We start from the raw sequence: 9,426 nt of genomic DNA on the forward strand, positions 1-9,426 counted from the left end.
AGTTACATCATTTCATATCTGAGACCAGTCACTCTCTGTAGCTTCCTAGTACAATCCCTGCCCTTTCTAGGACTCCTGTGAAGTCCCTTTCTTTTTCTTTCTTTTCTTTTCTTTTTATTTTTTGTCTGTCATGGGGGTTGAAATCTGGGTCTGGGCACTGTCCCTCAGCTCTTCAGCTCAAAGCTAGCCTTCTACCACTTGAGCCACAGTGCCACTTCTGGTTTTCTGGTGGGTTATTGGAGGTAAGAGTCTCACAAACTTTCCTGTCCAGGCTGGCTTTGAACTGCCATCCTCAGATCCCAGCCTCCTGAGTAGCTAGGATTATAGGCATGAGCCACTGTACTTGGCTTGAAGTCCCTTCCTGATCTACACTGGTTGATTTTACCAGGTCTTGTCACTTGCTTGTGAGCCACACACAGCACACGTTTTCCCCGAGATTCTCTGAGCACCCACACCATCCCTGTACCATGTGAAAGGCCCTTTACTTACCCTTTAGACAACAGCGTTTCTCCATTGCAATGAGACACAGGTCTAGGAGTTGTGTGGGATTCAACAAGCTAGCCTCTGTTTCTGCTAGGCTCAATGGCCTGGGCTTGTCACGTGCTACAAGTTCCTCATCTGTGAAGCAATGAGGAGGGCCCTGTGTTACCATTCTTCCCCTAGCTGAGGAGCCTCACCGAAGTGCCAGTCCTGAGCTGGGCATAATCACCCCTCACTGCTAATTCCCACCGCAGTGTAGGCTAGGCCAGTACTCCTTTCCCAGTTAGGAGCCTGAGACTCCAGCCTCGACATTAATGAACACTAGCCCGGAAGTGGTCGAGCTGGAGTTCAAGGTCAGTTTTAGCTAGTTCTAGAGGCCCTTTCTTCCTTCCCTCTGTAGGAGGCTGAACAGAGGTTCTGGAGGTTCCTCTCAAGCACTCAATAGTTCTGCTCAGCACTGGATAGTGCTGGTAAGAGGGCTGCCAGAAGGAAAGGATTTAGGTCTGAAGTAGGGGCAGGGACTGGTGTAAAAGACAGGAGGATGTTCAGTGTCCCCAGCTGTTGGGGCCCCAGGAGAATGGGACCTTATTTGGCTTGTAGGGAGAAGTGGGGCAAGGAGGAGTGCCTAGGACCTATAACTTCCCCTCTCGCACTTCCTGCCATTCAACCACTGGTTTCTTTTTAAGGCAAAGAATGGGCCACAAACTGCACCCACAGCCAGATGCGTGCACTGTACTTACAAACCAAGATCCTTCTTTTTAAGAGAAATGCTGGCAGCTGGGTGTTGGTGGCTCATGCCTGTAATCCTAGCTACTCAGGAGGCTGAGATCTGAGGATCACAGTTCAAAGCCAGCCCAGGCAGGGAAGTCCAGGAGACTCTTATCTCCAATTAACTACCAGGACACTGGAAGTGATACTGTGGTTCAAAGTGGTAGAGCACTAGCCTTGAGGAGGAAAGTTCAAGGACAGCACCCAGGCCCTGAGTTCAAGACCCAGGACTTAGCTGGGCGCCAGTGGCTCACACCTGTAATCCTAGCTACTCAGGAGGCTGAGATCTGAGGATTGGGGTTCATAGCCAGCCCGGTCAGGAAAGCCCATGAGACTCTTATCTCCAATAAAGCACTCAGAAAACCAGAAGTGGTATTGTGGCTCAAGTGGTAGAGCACTAGCCTTGAGCTGAAGAGCTGAGGGACAGCGCCCAGGCCCAGAGTTCAAGGCCCAAGACCAGCCCCCCTCAAAAAAAAAGAGAGAGAGAGAAGAAAAGAAATGCTGGGGGTTGAGGCAAGCCCAAGTCTGGGTAGAAGGGGGAGACAATGAGATGACTGGGAGCTATGGAAAGCCCAGAACCAGAGGCCCAGATCACAGGCCTCAGAAGGTGCAAGAGTCTTCCAGATTGTTATCTCCCTTCCTCTTAGCTTCCTCTCACCCTGGTGTCTGGCCACCCCTCCAGGGTTTCCCCAGCAGATCCTGCTAATTGGGTGTAAAGAAGGGCTGTCCCCTCACCTTCCAGCTGCTCCCCTGGCTTTGATTCTCTCCATCTACTGGACTGTGCCCTTTCCCCTCCACTCCACCCTCAGCATCTAGGAGAGGAGGTGCAGCTGTGAGGGCTACAGCTCCTTTCAGGCTCCTGGCATACTAAGCTAGTGAGCCCCCTCTGCGCCTGCCTTCTGTCCATCCCACTGCAGTCCGTGAATGTCTGCCTCTTCCAGGTGCCGCCTCTGATGAACTTGTTCCCATGGGTCCCCATCTTGCATCTACTGAGAGCTCAGGATCGATACCAGTGTGTGTGAGTGAGAGAGAGAGAGAGAGAGAGAGAGAGAGAGAGAGTGTGTGTGTACATACTCTGGCTCCTACATCAGACAGATCTCTGGTGGGTTTGGGGTCATTCTCTTGGCGTCCTGCAGTTCTATCCAGCGTGATGTTTGTAGCTGATTGATTGAAAAGCAGGAGAGTCAGAGGCAGGCAGACTAGATTCACGTGAGCAGTGCTGATGGGGAGGACAATTTGGCAAAGGAGGTGAGGGTAATTGAGGAGAAGTTTCTGTAAGAGGCAACATTGTGTGTGGAGCACAAAACAAAAGGCAATGGTTGAAGGCTCTCAGGACAGATATCTGGGTGAAGGCCTGTTAGGGTCAGTGAGATGGAGAGGAAGAGGGATCCTGGGGGATTGCACACTTAGACTTTGAGGAGAGTGAAGACTGGGAGCTCAGAATGAGGCAAGAGAAGAAAATGTGTGTCTACATTCATGTATTTGTGTTTTTTAGTGTTTTCTTTTCTTCTTTCTTTTTTTTATACATAGTATTTCATTGCATAACCCACACTGGCCTTGAATTTGAATTTGTTGTTACATCTGCCTCCTGATTACAGGTATGGACCACTATCTGGCTACTTTACATTATTTATTTATTTATTTTGCCAGTCTTGGGGTTTGAACTCAGGGTCTGGGCCCTGTCCCTGAGCTTCTTTTGCTCAAGGCTAGCACTTGAGTCACAGCACCACTTCCAGCTTTTTCTGTGTATGTGGTACTGAGGGATTCTTGCATGTTATGCAAAAGCACTCTACCACTAAGCCACATTCCCAGCCCCAAGTGACTCTGATCTCCAATTAAATAGCAAAAAGAAGGAAGTGGAGCTGTGGCTTAGTAGTAGAGTGCTAGGCTTGAGCAAAAAAAAAGCTTAATAACAGTTTAAGGATCTGAGTTGAACCCCCAGCAGAAGGAAGGAAAGAAGGAAAGAAGGATGGAAGGAAGGAAAGAAGGAAGGAAGGAAGGAAGGAAAGAAGGAAGGAAGGAAGGAAGGAAGGAAGGGAGGGAGGGAGGGAGGGAGAGAGGGAGAGAGGGAGAGAAGAAGGAAGGAAGGAAATAACTGGCCATGCTAGGGTCCCCCAGGTAAGTCTATGGTATTTGCTCCAAGTTTGTTGAGTGAATGTGTATAAAAACACCCAGGAGGATGGTGTGACAGAATGTGTGTTGGGTACAAGAGTCTAGGGGGACTCAGGCCTGAGGACTTCAATAGTGACAAGATCCAGAATATGGGTCATCTAGAGCCAGATGGTGATTGAGTAGACAGCTCATTTTAGAGCATTGAAAAGACATTTGTCAATGCGCAAAGGAATGTTCACAGTATATGCATAATAAGAAATAGTCAGGGGCTGGGAATGGCGCTCAGTGGTAGAGTGCTTGCCTAGCATGCATGAATCCCTGGGTTTGATTCCTCAGTACCACATACACAGAAAAAAAGCCAGAAGTGGTGCTGTGACTCAAGTGGTAGAGTGCTAGCCTTGAGCAAAAAAAGCTCAGGGACAGTTCCCAGGCCCTGAGTCCAAGCCCCAGGACTGACAAAAACAAAACAAAACAAAAATAGTCCAGTACTAGTGGCTCATACTTGTAATCAGACCTACTAAGGAGGCTGAACTCTGAGGATCAAAGTTCAAAGCCAGCCTGGGTAGGAAATTCCAAGAGACTCTTATCTCTTACCTACCAGAAGCTAAAGCTAGGTGCCAGTAGCCCATACCTATAATCCTAGCCAGGAGGCTGAGATCTGAGGATTGTGTTTCAAAGCCAGCCAAGGCAAGACAGTGAGACTCTTCCCTCTAATAAGAAAAAAGCTGAGGGCTGGGAAGGTGGCTCAGTGGTAGAGCGCTTGCCTTACATGCATGAGGCCCTGGGTTCGATTCCTCAGCACCACATAAGCAAAAAGAAAAAAGCCAGAAGTGGCGCTGTGGCTCAAGTGGTAGAGCGCTAGCTTTGAGCTGAAGAGCTGAGGGACAGTGCCCAGGCCCAGTGTTCAGGCCCCACGACCGGACCCAAAAAAAAAAAAAGAAAAAGAAAATCATACCTACTACTCAGGAGGCTGAGGAGGCTGAGACCTGAGGATTGTGATACAAAATCAGCCCAGGAAATGCTGGCAGCTGGGTGTTGGTGGCTCATGCCTGTAATCTAGCTCAGGAGGCTGAGAGCTAAGGATCCAGATTCAAAGTCAGAGTGGGCAGGAAAGGCCATGAGAGTCTTATCTCCAGTAAACTACTCAGAAAAAGCCAGAAGTGGTATTGTGACTCAAGTAGTAGCGTACTAGCCTTGAGCACAAATGGGCACAGAGACAGTGCCTAGAATCTGAGTTCAAGCCCTAGGACTGAAAAAAAAAAATAAGCTATGGGTAGAGCTATGGTTCAAATGGTAGAGAACTAGCCTTGAGCACAAAAGCTCAGGGAGACTGCCCAGGTCCTCAGTTTGAGCCCCAGAACTGTTACAGTAATAATAATAATAATAATTGGGACTGGGAATGTGGCTTAGTGATAGAGTGCTTGCCTAGCATGCATGAAGCGTTGGGTTTGATTCCTCAGTACTACATAAACAAAAAAGCTGGAAATGGCACTGTGGCTCAAGTGGTAGAGTGCTAGCCTTGAAAAAAGAAGTTCAGGGACAGTGCCCAAGCCGTGAGTTCAAGCCCAAGGCCTGGAAAAATAATAATATAAAAACAACAACAATAATAATAATATTATATATCAGATGAGTGGATTAATAACATTGGAATTAATAACAGGGTTTTATAATGGAGTGTCAGTAACAGGAGCTAACTACTCTCATATACATGGATAAATAGAATAGAATAAAAGGTGCCAGATGAAAGAGTTCATTCTACATGATTCCATTGATAGGAAGGTCAAGACAGATTGAATGAAGTTTAAATCAATGCTTGTTTACTTCAGGGAAGAGAGGGAGACTGACCAGAATCGAGGAGGAGGGAATTTCTGGCAGTGGGAATTGCAGTGCTGTTTCTATAGGCATCTGTATTTGCCAATGGGTGGCCATCAAACTGTGCATTTACAATCTGTGCATTTGGCTGGGAATGTGTTGTCAGTGGTAGAGTGCTTGCCTTGCATGCATCAAGCCCTCGGGTTGATTTGTTAGTACCATGTATAACAGAAAAAGCCAGAAGCGCCCAAGTGGTAGAGCATTAGCTTTGAGCAAAAAGAAGCTCAGGACAGTGTCCAGGCTCTGAGTTCAAGCCCCGACTTGAAAAAAAAAAAAGAAATCTGGGCATTTGTGCATTTTATTGTATATAGTTGTATCTCAGTGTTTACAAATGTTGTCAGTGTGGACATTAAGTCCACCATGGAACAGTGGTTAAAATAGAGAAGGCCAGGTGCTGGTGGATCACATCTGTAACCCAGCTACTCAGAAAGCTGAAATCTGAGGATCATGGTTCAAAGCAGAAAAGTCTGTGAGACTCATGTCCAATTAACCACCAGAAAAGACAGAAGTAGAATTGTAACTCAAGTGGTAGAGCACTAGCCTTGAGCAAAAGAAGCTCACGGACAGAATCCAGACCCTGAGTTCAAGGCCCAGGACACCCCCTCCCTCCCCACACAAAATCTGATGAGAGCCACTGTGGCTCTAGATGTGCATGAGGGAGCATGGACACTAACCATAAGGCTACCAAAGTGATGGCGTCAGATGTTCTGAACCTCAGAGAAGCTCCTCAAGATGTTAAAAGTACAACCTGGAAGCCATTCATTAGCAGCCAAACATTGAGAAAGACGGGGCCAGCAGAAACACACACACACACCTCACCTCACAACCCTCCAACCAGTCCACAGCTGGCTCTTAAAAAAAAAACAGATGAATAGGTGGGTGCTGGTAGCCCATGCCTGTAGTCCTAGCTACTCAGGAGGCTGAGATCTGAGGGTTGTGGTTCAAGACCAATCCAGAGAGGGAAGTATGAGAGCTTCTTATTTCCAATTAATTAGAGAAAAAGCCAGAAGGGGTGCTGTAACTCAAGCGGTAGTGTGCTAGTCTTAAGCAATAGGAGTTTAGGGACAGAGCCTAAGCTTAGAGTTCAAGGCCAGGACTGGCAAAAAGAAGAAAAAAAGAAAAAAAAGAAAAAGAAATTAGAACAAGTTCAGTACATATCTAGTTCAGAACCCTTCCTTCCTTTCTTAATTTCTTTTCTTCCTTTCCTTCCCTCCCTCCATTTTTCCCTCCCTCCCTTCTTTCTTTCCTCTCTCCCTCCCTCCCTTCCTTCCATCCTTCCTTCCTTTCTTCCTTCCTTCTTTCCCTCCTATCTTTTTTCTTTTTTTTTCAAATACAGTATTTTTAATGCACAGGTACTTATAGGACTCCATGTGAAATAGTTTATAAAGTGGGTGCCTTTATTAGTAAATTTTCAGACTATTATACTAATACATAAACATCTCCATTCCACTGCTTGTCTGTTTTTTTAGATCTAGTTCACATACCACAAATACACCCTTAAGACATTCAATTAAGTTGCTTCTAGTTCATTCACAAACTTGTATATAGATCACCACCATCTATTTCCTGTTTATCCTTTTTTATTATTTAAAAAGTGGAAAGTAATATTTTCATTGATAAATATCATTTGGTCCTTAGGTAGTTCTTTTGCAGAAAGTTGAGTCCATGGTTTTCAAATGATGATAGAACTGTATCAACCAAAGAGTTTCACACAGTTTCAATAACAGCAGCAATTTCCTTGAACTGTCTGTAAAAATTCTGAAACTGAGGAATTGTCATTTCAAAGGACTTGTTCTTTACTTGGCCAGAGTGATCTGCCACTTTTAGCATTACTGCAACATAAGGATACTTAAGTGATCTGCAGCAGTCCGAGCTCACATCCATACCGAGTTTCCACTGAAAATCTATAAGCTGGCTGGTGACTTGGGACTTAGCATCTAGTACCGGCTCTCTGCCCCAGACTCCTCCATGGCAAGCACCCCCGCCGTGGTCTCAGACCTCTTTTTTCTTTTTCTCTCTCTCTTCTTTCTTCTTCTTCTTCTTTTTTTTTTTTTTTGGTCAGTCGTGAGGCTTGGGAGCTGTCCTTGCACTCTTCAGCTCATGGTGAGCACTCTACCGTTAGAGCCACAGCACCACTTCCAGTTTTCTAGTGGTTTATTGGAGATCAGAATCTAAAGGCCTTTCCTGCCTGGGCTGTCTTTGAACCACAATGCTCAGATCTCAGCCTCCTGAGTAGCTAGGATTACAGGTGTGAGCCACCGGTGCCCGGCTTCTCTCTTCTTTCTTTCTGCTGGGGCTTGAACTCAGGGTCTAGCTACTGACCATCTACCACTGTGCCACTGTTCGGCTTTTGGCTTTTTGATGGTTAGTGAGAGTTAAGAGTCTCATGGAAGCTGGGCGCTGGTGGCTCACGCCTGTAATCCTAGCTACTCAGGAGGCTGAGATCTGAGGATCTCGGTTCAAAGCCAGCCCGGGCAGGAGAGACCTTGAGACTCCTATCTCCGATAAATCACCAGAAAACCGGAAGTGGCGCTGTAGCTCAAGTGGTAGAGCGCTCGCCTTGAGCTGAAGAGCTGAGGGACAGCGCCCAGGCCCAGAGTTCAAGCCCCACGACCGACAAAAAAAAAGTCTCATGGACTTTTCCTGCCCGGGCTGGAGAGAGTTTTCTCTACTTTGACTCTGGGTTGGCGATGGTTGGGAAGGCAAAGTAAGGCAGGAAGCAGAAGCTAGAGAAAAACCCAGGGTGCCTGAGTCCCCCATGCTCTGTGGCCACCAGGGGGCAGCCTATACATTGACAAGGCACCCATGTCCCACACTCTTCACTGCCAGGCCCTGACTGAGGCCTTCCTCTCAGGTTGTGTGGCACGTATGGTTGTCCAGGAGGTTGAGAGAAGTTAAAACCATTTGTTCAAGATCACCTGACAGCTGGGCACTAGTGGCTTGTGCCTGTAATCCTAGGAGGCTTAGATCTGAGGCTCAGGATTTGAAGCCAGCCCAGGCAGCCAGCCCAGGCAGGAAAGATTGTGTTTTATCTACAATTAACCACCAAGACAAAGGAAGTAGAGGTGTGGCTTGAAATGATAGGGTGCTAGCCTTGAGCAAAAAAGCTCAAGCACAGCACCCAAGCCCTGAATTTAAGCCCCAGGACCATCCAAAAATAAAAATCATATGACTAATTTGTGAGGAAGATGGCATTTGAACCCAGCCTCATTCCAGGCCAGCATTCGTGTGTGTGTGTGTGTGTGTGTGTGTGTGTGTGTGTGTGTGTGTACCCATGGTACCAGTGCCAGTAGTACTTTAGGCTTGAACTTAGAGCTTGAGTGCTGTCCCTTAGTTTTTTTGTTCCAGGCTGGTGCTTTACCATTTGAGCCAGACCTCCACATCTAGCTTTTAGATGGCTATTTGGAGATAACAGTCTCCTAGACTTTCCTGCTCAGATTGGCTTTGAACTGGGGTCCGCAAGTATCAGCCTCCCAACTAGCTATAATTAGAGACATGAGCCTCCAACACCAGCTACAGCCAGCTTTTTTTCTTTTTTTTTTGGGGGGGGGTCCAGTTGTGGGGCCTGAACTCTGGGCCTGGGCGCTCTCCCTCAGCTCTTCAGCTCAAGGCTAGTGCTCTACCACTTGAGCCATAGCACCACTTCCGGCTTTTTTCTTTTTGCTTATGTGGTGCAGAGGAATTGAACCCAGGGCCTCATACATGCAAGACAAGCACTCTACCAGAGAGTCACCTTCCCAGTGCCTATGGCCAGCTTTCTTAACCCTTAGATTACTAGTTCTCAGAAAGACAATTCCTAGTCACTTCGGGGATAGGTGGGAAATGGAAGTCTGTGGACATTATTCCAATACAGCTAGAAACAGAGAACAAAATGTGTATTAATTTAGAAGGAGATGGGAGCAGGGTGCCAGGGGCTCACACTTGTATTCCTAGCAAGCCAGGGAGCTGAGATCTTAGGATCACGGTTCAAAGCCAGCCCTGGCAAGAAAATCTATGAGTGTTTTACCTATAATAAACCACCAGAGGGCTAGGATGTAGCTCAGTGGCAAAGTGCTTGCCTAGCAAGTGCAATGTCCTGGGTTTGATCCCCAGTACCCAAAGAAAAGACATTAAAAAGAAAAAATACAGTTAAACAAACTAGCAAAACAAACAATACAGTTAACCACCAGAAAATCAGAAATGGAGGCTAGGAAG

The 9,426-nt window shown here is 46.8% G+C and overlaps 1 protein-coding gene and 1 pseudogene across 1 annotated transcript in view; one reads left to right on the forward strand and one right to left on the reverse strand.

Annotated features, from left to right (window-relative positions):
* The window catches only part of Ncr3 (natural cytotoxicity triggering receptor 3), a 29,316-nt gene that overhangs the window by 16,009 nt on the left and 3,881 nt on the right, over positions 1 to 9,426 (forward strand). The gene's annotated exons all lie outside the window — the stretch shown is intronic.
* Positions 6,903 to 9,426, reverse strand: part of LOC105996860 — a 4,546-nt pseudogene continuing 2,022 nt past the window's right edge.

Source organism: Dipodomys ordii, unplaced genomic scaffold (assembly GCF_000151885.1).
Source record: "Dipodomys ordii isolate 6190 unplaced genomic scaffold, Dord_2.0 Scaffold138, whole genome shotgun sequence".
In the NCBI taxonomy this organism is placed as follows: Eukaryota; Metazoa; Chordata; class Mammalia; order Rodentia; family Heteromyidae; genus Dipodomys; species Dipodomys ordii.